The sequence below is a fragment of the Apodemus sylvaticus genome, chromosome 2 (genome assembly GCF_947179515.1).
Source record: "Apodemus sylvaticus chromosome 2, mApoSyl1.1, whole genome shotgun sequence".
NCBI lineage: Eukaryota > Metazoa > Chordata > Mammalia > Rodentia > Muridae > Apodemus > Apodemus sylvaticus.
This window is the reverse complement of record NC_067473.1, coordinates 151,937,147-151,955,696: the sequence shown is the minus strand read 5'-3', so window position 1 is coordinate 151,955,696 and position 18,550 is coordinate 151,937,147. Positions and strand designations below refer to the sequence as shown.

Sequence of the window (18,550 nt, the reverse complement as noted above, 5' to 3'; positions counted from 1 at the left end):
AGAGTTACAGATAGTTAAGACCCACTGTGTGGGTGCTGGGCATTGAACCCAGGTCCTCTGCAAGAATAACCAATGCTCTTAACTGCTGAGTTCTGTTCAGTGTTGGGAATAGTGCCTGGGTTCTAACACGTACAGAAACCTGGCTTTACTATTCAGCTGTACCCTCAGCCAGTTTTATTATGCACCCCCCCCCACTTTGGTTTGACTTCCAACTCTAGAATCAAGCACCATTTCAGTTCCTAAAATTCCCATTCTAGTTGTCTTGTTTATGTTAGCACACCAGTCTTCTTCCCCTGTGGTTCCCACACTGGAGTGCTTTCAGCTCTAGTCCCTGAAGGGGCAGCCAGTTAGAAGATGGGGTCAGACCTTCCTCAATCATTTGTACACCCTACCTTAGAGACAGGTCCTACCGGTGGTCTGTAGCCCTTTCTCTTATCTACTTATGTTTATGAGATAAAACCATTTGACGATCTGCTTGTACTGATTTTCAAATAATAAAAACAAACTATTAGCTGGTATCTTAGCAAAACCCAAGTTTTGCCTTGCACAAACAACCAAGCTTTCTGGACCTTCAAACTGCCACCAGCGTCTTCAGGTTGTAGGGCTGTGTAGCAAGGTTCTGGCTGCAGGGGCTCTCAACTGTAGCTTAGTCTTGTATTCTCTATAGCAGGCAGAGAGGGTGGGGAAAGAAAGAAGCCCCAACCCTGGGTGCTTCTCTTGGAAGTCGGGTAAGAATTCCACACACACCTTTGACTCTGCACTTGGTAAATTCTAGCAGAATTCTTAAGTACTGTCCTCGGATGGCTGAGGTAGAAAATGTCCTAACAATATCGTGCTTCAAAATGGCCCTGCATAGGCCTCCCCCAGAGATCTGGCAGCATCTGTGAGCCCTCGCTAACTTGTCTTTGTATTCTCTATATAAGCTCACGTGACCGTAAGCAAACGAACGTCTCCCATCTTTTAAATTTTCTCATCTGTAAATTGGATTTTCTCTGACCAGAAGAAAAACAAAATAAAACATCCCAGCAACAAAACATGGGGCCTTCAGAAAACAGAAAGCAGTAGCTGTCTTTCAGAGGTGACTGTGCTAGCTGTATAAGAAGGGAAGCCTTGGGGGAAACTCAGCAGGAAACCAAGAACTCCTCTTCTGCGAAAAAAGGAACTGAAACAACCCGGCTGGGTCCTGCAAGCAGGGCTGAGCTCCGGGAGTTTGCTGTGCAGGGGCTGGGGGCCTTCAGCCTCGCCCTGGAGGAGAGGAAGAGTCATCGACCTTTGGCAGGCCAGGGAGCGCTTCCCGGGGTGGCTGCAGTCAGCAGACAGTGTGTGCACATTCCCCCTCCCTCCTGCCCCTGAGCTGTCCCACCCCCCACCCCCGCCCCGCCCCACCCCCGCCCCGCCCCCACTCGTCCCCCCTCCCCCCCCTCCCTGCCTGGTTCCAATCGAGGCGGAAAGGAGTGTGACTTTTAGGGACCCTAGAAATGCTTGGTAGTTTCCAAAGTTCACACCTAGATCTGTGCAGCTGCTTGCTGTAAGGCCTTCAGAACTAGGTTCAGCCCTAGACTGTATTCACAAAACGTCCTCCATTAAGCCTCACAAGAACCCTCTGGAGTGTGTACTGTCGTTCTAGGCCTGCAGGAGGACCAAGGCTCTATTGTGACTGGGTTATGGACACCTCAGTAGCAGGGTCCTTACCTAGTAAGCATCCGGATTACAAGGCCTGGGTTTTTCCGCAATAATTCAGCTTCAGACTAGGATGATAAAAAGCACCCATTCAAAAACGCCCACAGGCTTCATTGTTTGCTTGGAGGCCATCATGGAGGGTGAATCAAACTCCCTGAAGCAAAGCTAAAGACTTTCCAGAAGTGGGTGGGAGGCGGCCTTTGGATATGAAGTTCACACTTTAAGTCCCCCATATATTAGTATACATTGAGCCACCTCTTTCCACAAGAAACTCTTTGTTGTTGTTGTTTGTTTTGTTTTGTTTTGTTTGTTTTTTGCTGTCTTTGCTTTGGAGGCTGAAGGTGTGAACACAGGGTCCTTGGAGTAAGTATTCTACCACTGAGCTGCACCCTGAGTCCACAAGCTATTTAATGCCATCAACCAAAGGAGGAGATTCCCCTGCCATATCCCCTCTGGAGCCCCTTCCTCTCAGATAATGGGGACAGTCCCATGTCAGAGACCCTTTTGTCACTCTGGGGATGGCTTTTGAATTACCAACTCATTCCGAAGCTTTATAATGCTTGCTCTTGGCCCAAAGTTTCCTAGAGCATTTCTAGTTCCCCCTTTAGACCCACATTTACTCATTTTTCTATTGGTTGTCCTCTGTGGTGGAGGATGCCACCAGAGTGAGGGGCCGTGTTCCAGTTGGAACCTGGACACTGAATGTCTCCCCTGGCCCAACCAGGGCAGGGCAGAAAGACCCCATCTCAAAAACAAAACTGCATTTATTGAGTATTCCTCACATAAAAGGCAGTTTTCTAAGAAGACAACCACAGCTCCAGCACCTGGAGGAGAGTTTGTTAAAGGCAGGCTGGTGGGGGAAAGCTCCTGCTGTGTCTCTAAATACCTATGAAAGGTAACCTTGCTCCCCTGTGGATCCTTCACAGAGGAAGACCCTGAAAGGTCACTCTTGCCTGTGGCTCATATGTCAAAGGCAAACAGTGGATAGGACCCAGCTGTAGGAGAGAGAACTTTCTAGAGAGAGGAAGCAGTGTTTATAGGAGCTCAGCATGCAGAGGAGGTAGACAGGGGTTACTTACAGGCCGTTCTGCCTGCTAGGCAAATGTGCTCAAGTCTTGAGCTATGAGCTTCCCAAAGTCTACTTGAAACCTGAAAGAAAAACATTGCTGCCTGCATGTTAACGCAGGGCTTTGCACACATTAGGCAAACACTCTGTCACCGAGCTACATCTCCAGACCAGAACTGAACACCGCAATTAATTCCTGAATTCAAATGAGGCATTTTTCAATGTGAGGTGCATGCCTGTAACCTCAGTTTTTGGGATGCTGAGGCAGGAGGATTGCTGAGAGTTTGAAGCCAGCCTGATCTACAGTTGAGAGATTTTATCAAAAATAGAAAGCTAATTAATCTTGGTGTGTGTCGTTTGCATTTATTTGCAATTTTAAAAAATAATACTGTTTAGAAAAATTGAAAAAAAAAACAAAGCAAAAATTATTTAAAGGGGTTTATATACAAATTTTTATTTAGCAAATAATATGGGTGCATTTTAATACATTTGATTTTTTTAAAAAAACAAATAGAACAAGCAGAGCAGCCATGGCGCTGGGGTTGCCATGTACTCCCGAGGGCATGGGGAGGCACCAGCAGAATCAGGGAACATTCTCTGTTACTGCTTTCCACACAGAAGGGAATCTTTCCTCAGAGCCAAGATTAGCATAACATGATAGCATTATACAATCCTATTATTCTTTGATTTCTCCATCTCCGACCTGACTCAGCATTCTAAATTTACTTAAGACCTGGGAGTGTGGGTTTTGCCAAATCTACCCCTGCGCGATTTGAGACAGAGTCTCACTCTACAGCTGAGGCTGACCCTAGGCTCATAGCAATCCTCCTGCCTTAGTCTCCCAAATGCTGAGATCACTGGCCTGAGCCAAGCCCAGTTTTGCTGAATCCTTTCTTATTAAGTCTATTAAAGTTGTATTCCAGGGAAGGACTAGAGCCCACTCGATCCACATAGACGTTCAAACTCTGTTGTTACTTGCCTCGTGACTTTGCACAAATGACCTAACTTTTCTGAACTTCAAAAAGACAGACAGACAGACAGATGGACGGAAGGAAGGAAGGAAAGAAGGAAGGGAAGAAGAGAAGAGAAGAGAAGAGAAGAGAAGAGAAGAGAAATTAAGGGGGAATTAAGGGAGGTAAATTCACATACAGCTCCACCACAGACTATGTATTTAGAAATAAGCTGTAAGCCATTGTCAGCTACACACAGCTGCTCCTGTCCCTCATCAAGTTGTCTGTCTGTAGGACGGAACAGAGGGTAGGGTGGGTACTTTCATAAATTTTTTGAAGTAAAAATTGTCCCCACTTCACAGATGAGGAAACTAAGGCTCCAAGATCAGATAAATGCTCAGTGAGCCACAGATAGACAACTCCTAAAAGATATAGGACTCTTTTTTTGTTTTGTTTTGTTTTTCTTTGGTCTCCTACTGCTTCTGTCCCTTTGGGGCCACCCCATCAGTCATGGCCGGAAATGGGCCTAGTAACCCATGGCACCTGGGTCCCTCTCCTCTGGCCCTCTGGCCTCCATCTACCTTTCCCCCACCCCTCACGACATCCCTACTCCACCCCCACCCCCATTACAGCCTCTGCCTTTCCCTTGTTAAAGAGCTTGTCGGGAGACTCAGAGGGAACGCCTGTCTGGGATGCCTTCCAGAGAGCCTCCCTTCTAAGGGATCAGATAAGTAGGTCACATCAGGATGCTGGGGGCGGAGGGGGGCGGGGGTAGGCTGCTATGGGAGGAGGCAAAAATACTTCAGGTCACATGGAAAATGGGAGACAGAATAACCGGCTTTCTTCCTCCTTCCTGCTTTCTCAGTCTCCCAGGGGCAGCTGCCTGTAGGCCACTGCCTCCAGGAAAGTGTTTCCTGTCCTGGTGACCTCGGAGGTCACCAGCAATGCTGAGCTCAAGGGTACTGTGCAGCAAGCTTGTGTCCCCTTTGCTCTCCTACCCCACCCTGTCCCACATACCTCCCTGCAGACACCCTCACACTGCCCAGCTCCATTTTTCTCCTCATTGGAGAAGAGAAAGCCCAGGATTGTAGAAGGAATATTCCCCCTTGCTGGCCTGACCGCCTGGGGCAGCACCCTGTCCTGTCCAGATCTGGGTCCTGGTTACCAAGAGCATTGTGACAATGCAGTCAAGTCCTGCCTTTGGTCTACAACCAGAGCAGCGGAGGATCCCACAGCCAGGTGGATGGCAGTGGGGAACCCAGGTAGAGGAGGCTTTGCAGGGCAGCAAGACACCCCTCCACCACCACCCTGCCTGTCTCTATACAACTCTCCCCACCCTACAGTAGATCCTTTCCCCTAGCCGAGTTCTGCTGGAGTTATAGTGCTGGGGTCCCACTTCTAAGAAAATGCAACTGTTGGGGAGGTCCCAGCTGTGGAGGGCAGCTGTGTGCTGACCAGGACTGAAAACTGACATTGACCATGTAACAGTGTCCCAATTTTACATTTATGGTTTAAGACAAGGGACAAGAACAAAAGGACAAAAACCTGACCTTCAGCCTGAGGAAACACATCTGCTTCCCCAAGTCCAACTCTACAGGGGTCTACTGACTTCTTTACTGTGTCTAACCTAAGGGCTTTCCCGTCCAGTCTCTGCTGGATGACTTTGTGAGGGGTGTAGCGTTCTCCTACCATGATATCCCTCCCCTGACCACCTCGGCTCTTCTGCTCTGGAGAAGGGAGTATCCCCCATCCCTTGGGTGTCTGTTCCCACATGCCCCGTGGGTGGGAAAGTCCACCCCTGCTTTCAGTCACTCTCACTCTCGCAGAGGAACTGAGAGGCAGTCTGGGTGTCAAGAGAGAGACTTCCATCTACACCTGGGTCTTTCATTATACTTAATCTCCCTAGTGGGGCAAACTTGTCAAACACACCTCATTCCCAGGCTGGAGGAATTCCAGCCATCTCTCATCAGAGTGGGTGTAAATCCCCACAGGTATGCGGTAGGCAGGTAAGTTCAGTGCTCGGATGGGGGTGCCTTGTGCTAAAACAAAACGTTCAGACTTGTAAAATGTATGTCTTTTGTGTTCTCCAGTTCCCTGGAATCTGCCGCTGCACAGGGCGTGGAATGGACCCCTCTCTGTCTGTTGCTAAGTGGGATTGCTTCATCCAGGGCCAGAGTTAGGCTCACTTTAGACAGCTGAGAAGAGAGGCCCGTCTTGAAGTTCCTATACCCCCCACAGTCAATTAGTCATGAACTTAAGCAGAGCTTCTGAAACCTCACTGTGCCTCAGAGTCACCAGGGGGTTGTTAAAACACTGTCACTACTGTCTTATCGTTGTGTTCTGAGACTTCTACTAATACTTGAAACTCTGGCTTCAAGTCCTGTAACTAACTCTCTCTCTCTCTCTCTCTCTCTCTCTCTGTGTGTGTGTGTGTGTGTACTAAACATTTATCTTCTCACTTAAAGGGCACACTTTATGTGGTGTCTTTATCCATTCAGATCACAAGCACCAACCCTATTACACTTTTGCTTGTTGTTTCCTTTTGAAAGAGGATCTCAAGTATGCTGGCTGGCTTCCAACCTGCTCTATGGCAAGGCTGGTCTTGAACTCCTGATCCTCCTGCTTGCCAAGTGCTGGGGTGATAGGTGTGTATGCCTTACTTTTGGTCTTGCATGTGTGGGTGGCTGACTGAGAGAGTCTTGCTTTTTTATATCCCAGGTTGGCCGTGAGCTCTCCATTCTCCCATTAAGTAAAACCTGGGTCCCTTGGGCATAATCGTGACAACACTGCAGTAGCCGGTGTGGTTGGGTAGGATGAGCAGAAGGGGGAACAAAGCGATGACTGACGCTCCAGGCAGCACAGTGGAGGGTTCATTATGATCCTCAGAAGGGGGCACCGTTCAAACCATATGGATTGTTAACTTCTGAAATATTCCATTTAATATTTTCAGTTCATGCTTGATCTTGGTTTATAGAAACCTTAGGAAAGCAAAAATCTCCTTTAGGAGGGTCAAAGCCTAGAACACATTTCCAGGGTTTCTGGTTCTGCATTTCTTCCTCCTCTTCTTCCTTCTTCCTCCTCCTTCTGTTTGTTTGTTTGTTTGTTTGTTTGTGACAGGGTCTTTCTTTCATAGTCCTGCCTGGCCCTGTCTCCTAAGTGTTAGTATTAAAGGAGTGTGGGACTGTGTCTGGCACTTGCTTTGACATTTCTAACAGGCCTTACATGAAAGGATGGTGCTGTCTAGGAACCACGTGTGGCAACAGAAAACTTAGTCTTAAGTCCCAGCCTGCCACTTTGTAACTCTGAGTGCTTGTAACTAGAGCTTACTGAATTTCAGTTCCTTAGCCATGAGGGAGAGTCCCCTGAGAGGAGGGAACCTAAATTGAGAAAAATGCCTCCGTGAGATCGAGCAAGCCTATACTATATTTCCTTCATTTGTAATTGATGCGGAAGGACCCAGCTTACTGTGGATGGTGCCATCCCTGGGCTGGTGGTCCTGAGTTCTGTATGAAAACAGGCCGAGCAAGCCATGAGGAGCAAACAAGTAAGCAGCACCCCTCCATGGCCTCTGCGTCAGCTCCTGCTCCAGGTTCCTGCCCTGCTTGAGTTCTTGCCCTGTCTTTAACGATGAACTTCAATATGGAAGTACAAGTGAAAAAAAAACCAAAACCCTTCCTTCTCCAAATTGCTTTTGGCCATAGTGTTTCATCCTAGCAAAAGAAACCATAATCAAGACAGGGAATTAGACCGCATGTGGATTTGAAAGAGCTTTTCATTGTCCATGGCAAATAGAGCATCTGGACTGCCATGTGGTTCAGATACAGAACAGATACTTCACATACCCAAACCCCTGCATTCAATCTCAAGCACCATAAAAAAATAGCAAACAAGTCACCAAGACATTGTTTATCAAGTTGGTTTGTTTCTTGCATATCAGATACCCTGCCCAGCGCTGTGGCTGATGGGAGACAGATTGTATGTGAGAACTCATGTGGAAGCCCAGTTAAGCATCCTGCCTCTTAGTCAGGTATGGTGGGAACAAGCCTCCAACACTCAGAGGCCTAGTTGGTAGGATTGCATGTGTGAAACCGTACGAGATAGACAGCAAGACCCTGTATCAAAAGACCAAAAGAGCAGGTGGGAAACTGTATTCCTGGAAGGAATGTACAAGGTTCAGGTAGAGGTCCTGAAAGGAATGTAGAAAGAATAAAAGCGACATATGTTCTTCCCAACCTAACCCACTCCCCCTTGTCCAGATTTACACATGACACCCAGAGTGGCACTTAGCCATGACACTAAATTGGCTTTTCAAAGATTGTTTCCAACCAGGTTTTTCATCTGTCTGTCTGTCTGTCTGTCTGTTTTAATTATAGCCAGGTAGTGGTGGTCCCAGCTCTCAGGAGGCAGAAGCAGGCAGATCACTGAGATCAGGGCTAGCCTGGTCTATAGAGGGAGTTCCAGGATAGCCAGAACAGAAATGTCATTTTCTGAAAAAAAAAAAAAAAAAACAAAATAACAACAACACAAGAAAACTGTGTGCGTGCTTGCATGTGAATGTGTGTGCACGTGAGTGTGAGTGCCCGGGGAAACATAGGCTCCCCCATAGTTGGGTTTCCAGGAGTTTGTGAACTGTCTGATGTGGGTGCTGGGAGCCAGAACCTGGGTCCGCTACAAAGTCTGTACATGCTCTCGGCTGCTGAGTCATTTCTCCTGCTCCTCAGCAGACTTTAGGATAATATTCCCACATACCTCTCCTCCACTCACGTACAGCCTACAGCTCTCCACGGAGAGTAGCACTCTCTCCTCCATGGTATGCCTCTTAATTTCCTTCCTCTAGCTTTTGCTCACAGTTCTGACCACAGAACACCCTGACCCTATTCAAAGTCGTGTTCATTCTTCGAAGCGCACACAATAAAAGCTGCCTTTTATAACAATCTATCTCAAATGATTCTATGTCGGGAGAAATCTAATCTTGTCTGTCTTTCTGTCTGTCTGTCTGTCTATGTTGGGTCTTCAAGGATAATCCATTTATCCATTCATCTCTCAGTCAGTCGTCATCCCTGAGTGACTTTTCTTTAGGTGATAGTAAAACACTGTCAAGTATAAGGCTGAGCTAAAATCAAGGTGCCAACCACTCATGCCGTATTGCTCCAGGATTATGTGGCCTCTCTGTAGGTGTGATGTAGAAGAAACTCAATGGTTTGCAGACTTGTGTTGCATACTAAATAAAGTCTATTCATTGAGCCTACTCCTGTGTGTGTGTGTGTGTGTGTGTGTGTGTGTGTGTGTGTGTAAAACAAGAGTTGCCTGCTAGAGGGATGGCTCAGTTAGTAAAATGCCTGAGGACATGACTTCAGGCCCTAGAACCCCTGTTAGAAAGGCTGAGTGCAGCAGTGCATGATTGTAATCCCAGTAGTATAGAGAGAGGCAGGGACCGGAGAAACCCTAAGACTTGCTAGAGAGCCAGTCTGGCCAAAGAGGTAAACTCTGGGCTCAGTGGGAGATCTTGTATCAAAAACTAAGGTAGCAAGTCTCAGAGGAGGTTCAGCAATTAAAATTGTGTGCGTGCTTGTGTGTGAATGTGTGTGCACGTGAGTGTGAGTGCTCGCTGCTCTTCAATTCAGGTCCTGAATTGAATTCAAAAGGACCTGAATTCAATTCCTAGCACCCATGTGAGGCACCTCATAGACACCTGCAGCTCCACCTCCAGAAGATTTGATACCTCTGGCCTCTGTGGGCATTTGCACACACATATACAAGCCCACAAAAGACACACAGACACAGACAGTGCTACATACACAAATAATTTAAAATAAAAATAAGAATTTAAAAGTATAGAAAAAAACTGAAGAAGATATCCAGTGTCATCATCTGGTCTCCACACATATGTGTACTAAAAGAGGCACACACACACACATATACACACGTGTATGCAAAAGTTGTGCCATGTACAACTGTTAAAAAGTGGAAAAGCCATTGAAAAGAAGATGGCTTCTTATCTACAGAATTAGTCAACTGATTATTTTTTATGATAATCAGAGACAGAATAAATATGTACATATAAATATGTAATAAAGTTGTATGTACATGTATGTATATTTACTATGACCCATATTCATGAATCTACTGATTTATATATATGGACACATTTGCTTTTCTAACCCTTTTAATACTAAATCCTTTTATTTTCTGGTCTAGGTAACACTCATGTGTTGGTAGAAAATTTGCAAATGAAATAAAAAGTAAAAAAAAAAAATAAGTAAAATAAAAGAAGAAAATGAGTCACTTGTAAACCCACAGTCCAGAAATAGCCAGGGAACATGTTGGTATGTTTCCGGCCAATGCGAAGACATGCATATTTATTCTTCATGATTTTTTGAAGGCATTCAAGATTAAATGTTTGTCCAGTTCTATGTCCTTATTTTCCTTAATGTACAATTAGCTTTTTGGTATTTGCCATGGGTAATCTTGGTTGTTGACTTGACATATGTACAAAGAGGAAGCGTCAACTGAGAGTTGCCGCCATCAGTTGACCTGTGGGCATTGCGTGCCTGTGAGACATCTTCCTGACTGTTGATGGACGTGGGAGGACTCAGTCCATTATAATCTTGGGTTGGATATGAAAGATAATTGACTATGAGCCTGAAAGCAAGCTAGTAAGTCTAGTCCTTCTGTAGTTTCTGCTTCAAGTTCCTGTCTCAAGTCCCTACTTTGGCCTTCTTCAACCATGGACTGTAGGCTATAAACTAAAACAAAGTCTTCCCTCCCCAAGATCCTTCTGTTCATGGTGTTTATTACAGCAACAGAAACCAAACTACAACAGTATTCATTTAAATACTCTTCACAAATCTTTTTAGATATTTACTCATAGTTGAAACAATCTATATTTAACCATTTATTTACCCCTATAAATCTCAATCAACATCCTTGCATTGCATAGCTGAGCAACTATTATATTCTTAGACTGAACCTAGAAACCTCTCTCTCTCTCTCTCTCTCTCTCTCTCTCTCTCTCTCCCTCCCTCTCTTTCTCTCTCTCTCTTGTTGTTTTTGTTGTTGTTTGTTATTTGTTATTGTTTTTGTGTCTTGAGGCAGGATATCTCTATGTAGCCCTGGCTTTCCTAGAACTCACTTTTGTAGACCAGGCTGCCCTTGAACTCTGAGATCTGCCTCCCAAGTGCTGGGGCCAAAGGTGTGCACACTACCACCCAGCACGTTAGAGTCTCTAAATGAATGCACATTTCAAATTTGTTTTCTGGAGCTCCCACTTGAAAACACTCATAGAGAAGATTCTTGTTTCTAGTTCTTCATATAAGAAACTTGGAAGGCACCACTCTGATGTTGCATCAATAACATATAATAACATACAATAGTTACATGGCTGAAGAGTCTACCTCTCTTCTTGGCTCTGAAAGGAAGGTGAGCAAACATGGCTCAGTAGGTAAAGGCACTTTCTTGCCTCAAAAGTTTAGCCACCAGAATTCAATTCCTGTGGCCCAAGTAAAGGCAAAAGAGAAAGCCAATTCCACAGAGCTGTCCTAAGACCTGCACAAATACACCACGGAGCACGTGCTTATGCACACACATAAAAAATAATAAACTTTAAATGTAATGAGAGTTTCAGAAATAACCAGCAGACTACAGCACATTAGTATAAATAAGCTGAACACCGACACTGAAGCAGAGAGTGAATGATTACAATACAAAGAAAGCTTCAAAAGACTGAGAAACACAAAGTATGATGTCATACTCTTTTGCTGAATGACAAATGAAAAAATTAGAAGTGTAGAAGAATAAACTATACAAGAAAACGAATAAGCTAATTGCATTGTCAAAATATGTGTGCCCCGAGAAACAAGTTAACCATCGGTAACAACCACAACCTGTTGAAGGAATTAGATACAACTAGCTTCCTTCAGGTTAAAACTGGGCAGCCGTGGGGTAGCAAGCTCCTGAGTACCGTAAGAGGCCATGCTGCTGTGGGAGAGGCTTTCCTGGTTGGGAGAGTGTCGTCAAGACCAAGTGACCCAGAAGACAATGCCGAAGAAAGGAACATTAAAAATGCTGGTTTCAAAAGAACCAGGAGACAGCCCACATGGAGAGAGGGAGGGTCAACAGACACAAGAAATCTAAGCTTAGTGAAGAAACTGGACACCCAGACACGGATTTAGAGAACCGCCATGGTGAAATGAGTAAAAGGTTAAAAAATAAAAATAAAAAATGAAAATAAAAACATTTTTTTCTAGAGACTTGAGGAAACTCAGAGTCAAGGCCTGAAACAGAAGGTTCTAGAGAAACCAACCATCAGTATCAGCTGCTTAAGGTAAAGGTCTTCTCCCACAGACCACACCAGCTAAAGATGACACAGGATGGCACCGGAGAGATGGCGCTATGGTTAAGAGCACTTGCTGCATTTGCAGAAAACTGAGGTTCAGTTCCCAGCACCCACAAGGCAGCTCACAGCCATCTGACTGTAACTCCAGTTACAGGGGACCTGATTCCCTCTTCTATTTTTTTTTAAAGATTTATTTATTTATTATATATGTAAGTACATTGTAGTTGACACTCCAGAAGAGGGCATCAGATCTCATTACAGATGGTTGTGAGCCACCATGTGGTTGCTGGGATTTGAACTCAGGACCTTCAGAAGAGCAGTCAGTGCTCTTCACTGCTGAGCCATCTCTCCAGCCCGATTCCCTCTTCTAAACCCTGGACATTAGGCATGCATATGGTATACATAAATGTAGACAAAACCATCATACACATAAAATAAAGAAATAAACCTTTATAAAAAAAAGATTACACAGTATGAGCTTAATTTTAAGACCACCAAACGTGAATATCTAAACTATAAGAAGGAATTTGACTCTAGTCAGTGTCTACAATCTGGTGGACAGGAAACAGAATTTTTGGAAAGCAAGATGAGGGAGAGAGGGAGAACATTCTCTAAATATGCAAATGACAGTAGATCTGAAATGTGTGGTTTGTTAGGACAGGAAAAAGGAATATGCCAGCAAAGGAACAGCATTAGCAGCCTGCAGAAATGCCTTTAAGAACACGGTGGCTGGGCTGGAGGTGTGAATCAGTTGGTAGAGTGCTTGGCTAGCATGCACAAAGCCCCAGGTTCCCCAGCACCACATAAGAGCAGATGTGGTGGTGCTCACCTGTAGTTCTACCCCTCAAGGAGTTGGAGAGGAACAGAAGGTCGAGGTCATCCTACAGAGTGAACTCTAGGCTAGCTTAAGATACTTGAGACCTTGTCTTAAAAAGATTGAAAGGGCCAGGCGGTGGAGGCACATGCCTGTAATCCCAGCACTCTGGGAGGCAGAGGCAGGCAGATTTCTGAGTTCAAGGCCAGCCTGGTCTACAGAGTGAGTTCCAGGACAGCCAGGGCTACACAGAGAAACCCTGTCTCGAAAAAAATCAAATCCAAAAAAACCAAAAAAAAAAAAAAAGATTGAAAGGAAGAAAGAAAGAAAGAAAGAAAGAGAGAGAGAAAGAGAGAAAGAGAGAGAGAGAGAGAGAAAGAAAGAAAGAAAGAAAGAAAGAAAGAAAGAAAGAAAGAAAGAAAGAAAGAAAAAGATCACAGTGGAGAAGGTAAACAGAATACGTAACACCGAAAGCAAGAGTGCGATGCACATTCTCAGCAACACCATGAACAGGAAGGATAATCTTCCGATGAAAGAATTCATAGCAGCTAAGAGTCAAGACGATGATTACCAGTCAATTACTAAAAAGGCAAGGAAGCAGGCTGCAGAGCAATTAATCGTCCTGGGTGTTCCACACAGTGTCAGCAGAAACCAAATTTGAATCAGCTGATGAGTGTGTGTAGAAAGAAATATCTTTTTATTGCCAAACTCGAGACAGTTTACCGCCTGAAGAATATACTGGATTTTACTTCTGAATGCCATCATTTCTGTGATCTCTTTGAAGAATGAGTACACAAGTTTAGTAAAGAGTTTAATATAAAAATGGGTGGAGCTAAGTGGTTCGACTCACTGAGAGAGCACTTGGCTAGCACAGGGAAGGCCTGAGGAAAAGGTGCTGTCTCAGATCTCAGATACACAAAACTGAGAGAGTTTGTTGCATTAGACTTGACTCCAGACAATGTTACAAGTTATTTAGATGGAAAAAAAAATAGGCCAAAAGCTCACATCTATTGAAATTAAGTAGAGGGCTAAAGTGCTCAGACCTACTGTACTTGTGAGATCCTTGGTTTGATTTCAGCATGATGGGAAGAAAAATAAATATATAAGCAAATATAACAATGCCAAAGAAATAAAGGAAGGTAAAATGAAACTTCACTTTTATAATCTTTCAAAAAATTTGGGGTGTGGGGCAGGCTTGAGACAGAGTTTCTCTGTATAGGCCTAACTGTCCTGGAACTCACTCTGTAGACTAGGCTGGCCTCAAACTCAAAGATCCACCTACCTCTGACTCCCAAGTGCTAGGATTAAAGGTGTGTGCCACCACTGCCTGACCTCATTTTTTAAAAACTATTTTTAATATCAATAGTCTAATCTAATAAAAATGTAAAGAATATATCTAATAAAAAGTAGTCTAGTCGGGCGGTGGTGGCACACACCTGTAATCCCAAATCCAAAAATCAAAAAAAAAAAAGTCTAAATGCATCACTTAAAAGACAAAGAGGGCCTGGAAGCAGCTTAGTCAGTAAAGAGCACTTGCTGTGCAAAGATGAAGGCTTGTACTTAATTCCCAGAATCTACTTTGAAAGCTGATGTCGGTGTCACACTGACAGTACAGCACTGGAGAGGAAACAATAGCATATCCTCCTGGCCAACCACCCTAGCCAATGTGGTGAGCCCCAGACCAAGGAGAGACCTTATCTCAAAAAGCAAGGCCTGAGGAGTGACCCCTACTTCATTGTCTGAGTAGACCTAGGCCACCAGGCCCAGTGAGTAGAGCAACCCTTCACATGCATCAAACTATGTGAAGCAAAGCTCACAGACGTGCACAGGGAAGTGGATGGTGCTCATTTTATAGTGGAGATTTGAGAGTCCTCTTTCAGCAATGGGCATATTCAGCAGGGAGCTTGAAACAGGTGGGGGTAGTTAAACCCACCACCAGCAGCAGCTGGATAGGACTGGCATCTACAGATGACTTCATCACAACAGCAGAATTACATTCTCTGCTCAGGGTCCCATGGAGCACTCACCAACACAGGTCACATTCTGAGCTGTAAAGTACATCTTTATAATTATTTGAAAATAGGCCATGGGCCAGGCATAGTGGTACATGTCTTTAGTCTCAGCACTGGGGAGGCAAAAGCAGGTGGATCTCTGTGAGTTCAAGGCCAGCCTGGTCTACAGAGTGAGTTCCAGGCCTGACTGGGCTATGTAGAAAGACCTTGTCACAAAACAAAAACAAAAACAAAAACAAACAAAATCAAAAAACAAAAACAAAAATCATGTGATGTCTGTTACTAGACCAAAGTGAAAACAGACCAGAAATCAGTTACAGAAATTCCAGAAAAGTCCAGAAAGTTAATTAGAAACTAAACAGCACACTTTTGGAAAATGTATTCAAAATGAAGACATTCTACACTTCTACAGAAATGAAGACATTCTTTTTATTTATTTATTTATTTATTTATTCGTTTTTTTATTTTTATTTTTATTTTTTGAGACAGGGTTTCTCTGTGTAGCCCTGGCTGTCCTGGAACTCACTCTGTAGACCAGGCTGGCCTCCAACTCAGAAATACACCTGCCTCCCAAATGCTGGGATTAAAGGTGTGCGCCACCACTGCCCAGCTGAAATGAAGACATTCTACACTTCTACATTAGGAAAGAAAACAAAAGCAAGTGATCCTTAATGACAAACTCCCTTAGGCCGAGACTGTGGGAAGCTAAGACAGGGAGAGAGGGGTTTCAAGGTAATCATGTGAGCTCTCTCTCTCTCTCTCTCTCACACACACACACATACACTCACACTCACACATGTGCACATGCATTAAAACAAAACATTCTGAATTCGGGAACCAGAAAGATCAGAAGCTCAAGCCTTAGCTACACAGTGAGACTGATGACAGCCTGAGCTATATGAGACCCATCTTAACAAAACAAAGCAAAAAGAGAAAACAACAAACTCTCCAATTAAATAAAAAAATAAGAGAATTAAATGAATGTAAGCTGAAAAAAATAATAAAAAACTACAGAGTAGAAGTCAACAAAGCAGAAATCTCTGTCTCTCTGTCTCTTTCTGTGTGTGCAAGGGTGTGTGTGTGTGTGTGTGTGTGTGCGCGCGCGCGCGTGTGCACGCGTGAGCAGTAGCACTTGTGTGGTCAGAAGACACCCTTAGATTTGGGTTTTCACCTTTTACCTTATTTGAAGCTGGATCTCTGTTATCTGGGACTGCACATGGGGTTAGCTAACCCATGGACTTCCAGGGATGAGTTTGTCTCTGTCTCTTGTCTCTCGTCCCACCCTAGAGGCACTAGAATTCTACTATGACTGGCTTTCTGTGGAGTCTGGGGATTTGAACTCAGGTCCTCACACGTGCACAGCAAGCTCTTTACCCATGAAGCCGTTTCTCCTGCTCAGGTTTCCTCTTTCCCTGGCGCTAACTCTTGAACTTAGGGCCTCACACATGCATGGCCACTAAGCTGGACTTTTAGCGTTTGCTTTGTTTTTCAGGCAGGGTGTGTCCTTTGCCCCAGGCTGACCTCAGTTATTTGCTACTGTGTCCAGCTGAGGAAATCAGAATCGACACAGGAAGATGGATTCATTGTTGTAACATGTCAGTTCTTCTCAGTCTGAGCTGCAGATTCACAACAATCCCAATCAAAATACATTTCTGGCTATCAGTAATATGGCTCTACAGTTTATATACAGAGGTAACCGCCCAGGTCTAGAACAGCTAATTATACAACGTTGGAAGAAAACAAGAGAGGGGCTTATATCAAGGAAACTCGAGTCACTACAAATCTATAGAGAGGGAGACAATATACTGTTGGCAAAAGAATAGATCAGTGGGATGTATGGTGCCCACAAATAAATATACGCAATACAGTCAATTATGTTTGGAAAGAGGCTGGGAGCCAGCGTGTGTGTGTGTGTGTGTGTGTGTGTGTGTGTGTGTGTGTATGTGTGTGTGTGTGTGTAGGTACAGAGAGCAATGAGAGTTAGTATGATCAAAACATACTGCATATATATAGCAATCTCACAGTGAAACTCATTATTTTATACAATTAGTGTATGCTGATGAAAATATCTAAAAGTAAATGAATTGTTAGCTATGATGCTCCATGCCTGTCCTCCCAGAACCCAGAAGGCCTATACAGAAGGACTGCCGGAACTTAAGGCCAGCCTGGGCTATGTAAAAAGGAAACAGCTGGGATGGGGGTGATCTGGGGGAGGGGAGGGGAAAGCAACGAATAAAGGACAAGGAAAGAAAAAAGAAAAGGAAAGGAATTAAACCGGTAAATCCAGGCACGGGACTGTTACCCAGTCCTGAAGAGAAATCTGCTAGGGCTTCAGGATGGCTTAGCTGGGAAGGTGCCGGCCTCACGAGCGTGAAGACTCCAGTTCAATCCTCACAACTCACTTCAAAAACAAAAATCAAAACCACACAACAAAGCCTTATCAGGGTGGCATGTGCTTAGAATGCCGGCATTGAGGAGATGGAGACAGGCGCGTCCCAGAGGCTCACTGGTCAGCCAGCCCAGCCAACAAGAGACCCTGTTCCAAAGAAAAAGTAAACAGCACCAGAGAGGTTGACCTCTGCCCTCTATGCGCACTCACATACATGTGCACACATAACCACATACATATGTGAACTTCGCCAGATTCATACACAAACAAATGTGCTGTCAGGACCCGGAGAAATCATAGATTGCTAAGCGAGGGAAGCCGATCTGAAAAGCCTAATTTGTTTAATCTCAACGGTACGACGACGGTCTGGAAGAGGTAAAGCTGGGAAAGAGATGTGACTAGTGATTGTCAGGGCCTGAGAAGGGTAAATGGGTCGGTGGGGGACGTAACTGTGGCACTCTAGGGGTGGAAATGGGTCCCTGCGTTTGTGCTGACTCACACTGTGCGCTTTGATGGATGGACCGTAGGTTCTGGTCGGGGGATGGACTGCTCATGCGCGAGGGCAGGGACTTTACGGGAGTTCCCTAGTCCTTCAAGTGTGCTACGAACCTAAACCAGCTCTAGATGCATTCTGAAAGTAGAGGGGCTGAGGCTGCAGCAGAGTGTACGAGCGAGCGTGTGCTGAGCCCGGGTGCCCCTGGGGGTTCAAAGATGGCCAACTCACGTCTTCCACAAGAGCAGGGGCTGGCCACCTCTCCAGCTCACATCAAGTATATTCTAGTTAGGGAGCTTGTGTTTAGTCTACAGATCATGTTTTAGTAGCCATCATTTTTGGTCTTAAAAGTCCTTTTCTGAGGGCTGGAAAGGCGGCCCAGTAGTTCAGGGCACTTGCTGTTCTTGTAGAGGATCTGGAATCAGTTCCCATCAGTTGCTGGCAACCACAAGGTGGTTCACGACCATCAGTAATTCTAGTTCCTAAAAATCCAACACTGTCCTCTGATGTCCACAGGCACCAGGCATGCACACGGTGCAGATACATACATAGATACAGGCAAAATATTCATAAACACAAAAATAAATCTAAAAAGAAATTTTTTAAAAAGTCCTTTTCTGCCCTTTAATTGTTTGACTCTTGGAAAGTTAGTATGCAACTCATAGCTGATCTACTCTGCCTGATTGGCTTTCTGCCCTTGCTAGAACCTTCCATTTCCTCTAGTGCCTTCCAAGCCTGTAGCATCAAGGGTAGATAGGACACCTGACAGCCTCTCCCTAGTACACGGCTGCCTACCTCATGCTGCCGCTGT

The 18,550-nt window shown here is 44.8% G+C and overlaps 1 protein-coding gene across 1 annotated transcript in view; it reads right to left on the bottom strand.

Annotated features, from left to right (window-relative positions):
- Ninj2 (ninjurin 2) overlaps nt 1-18,550 on the bottom strand; it is a 99,643-nt gene that overhangs the window by 80,288 nt on the left and 805 nt on the right. The window lies entirely within an intron of this gene.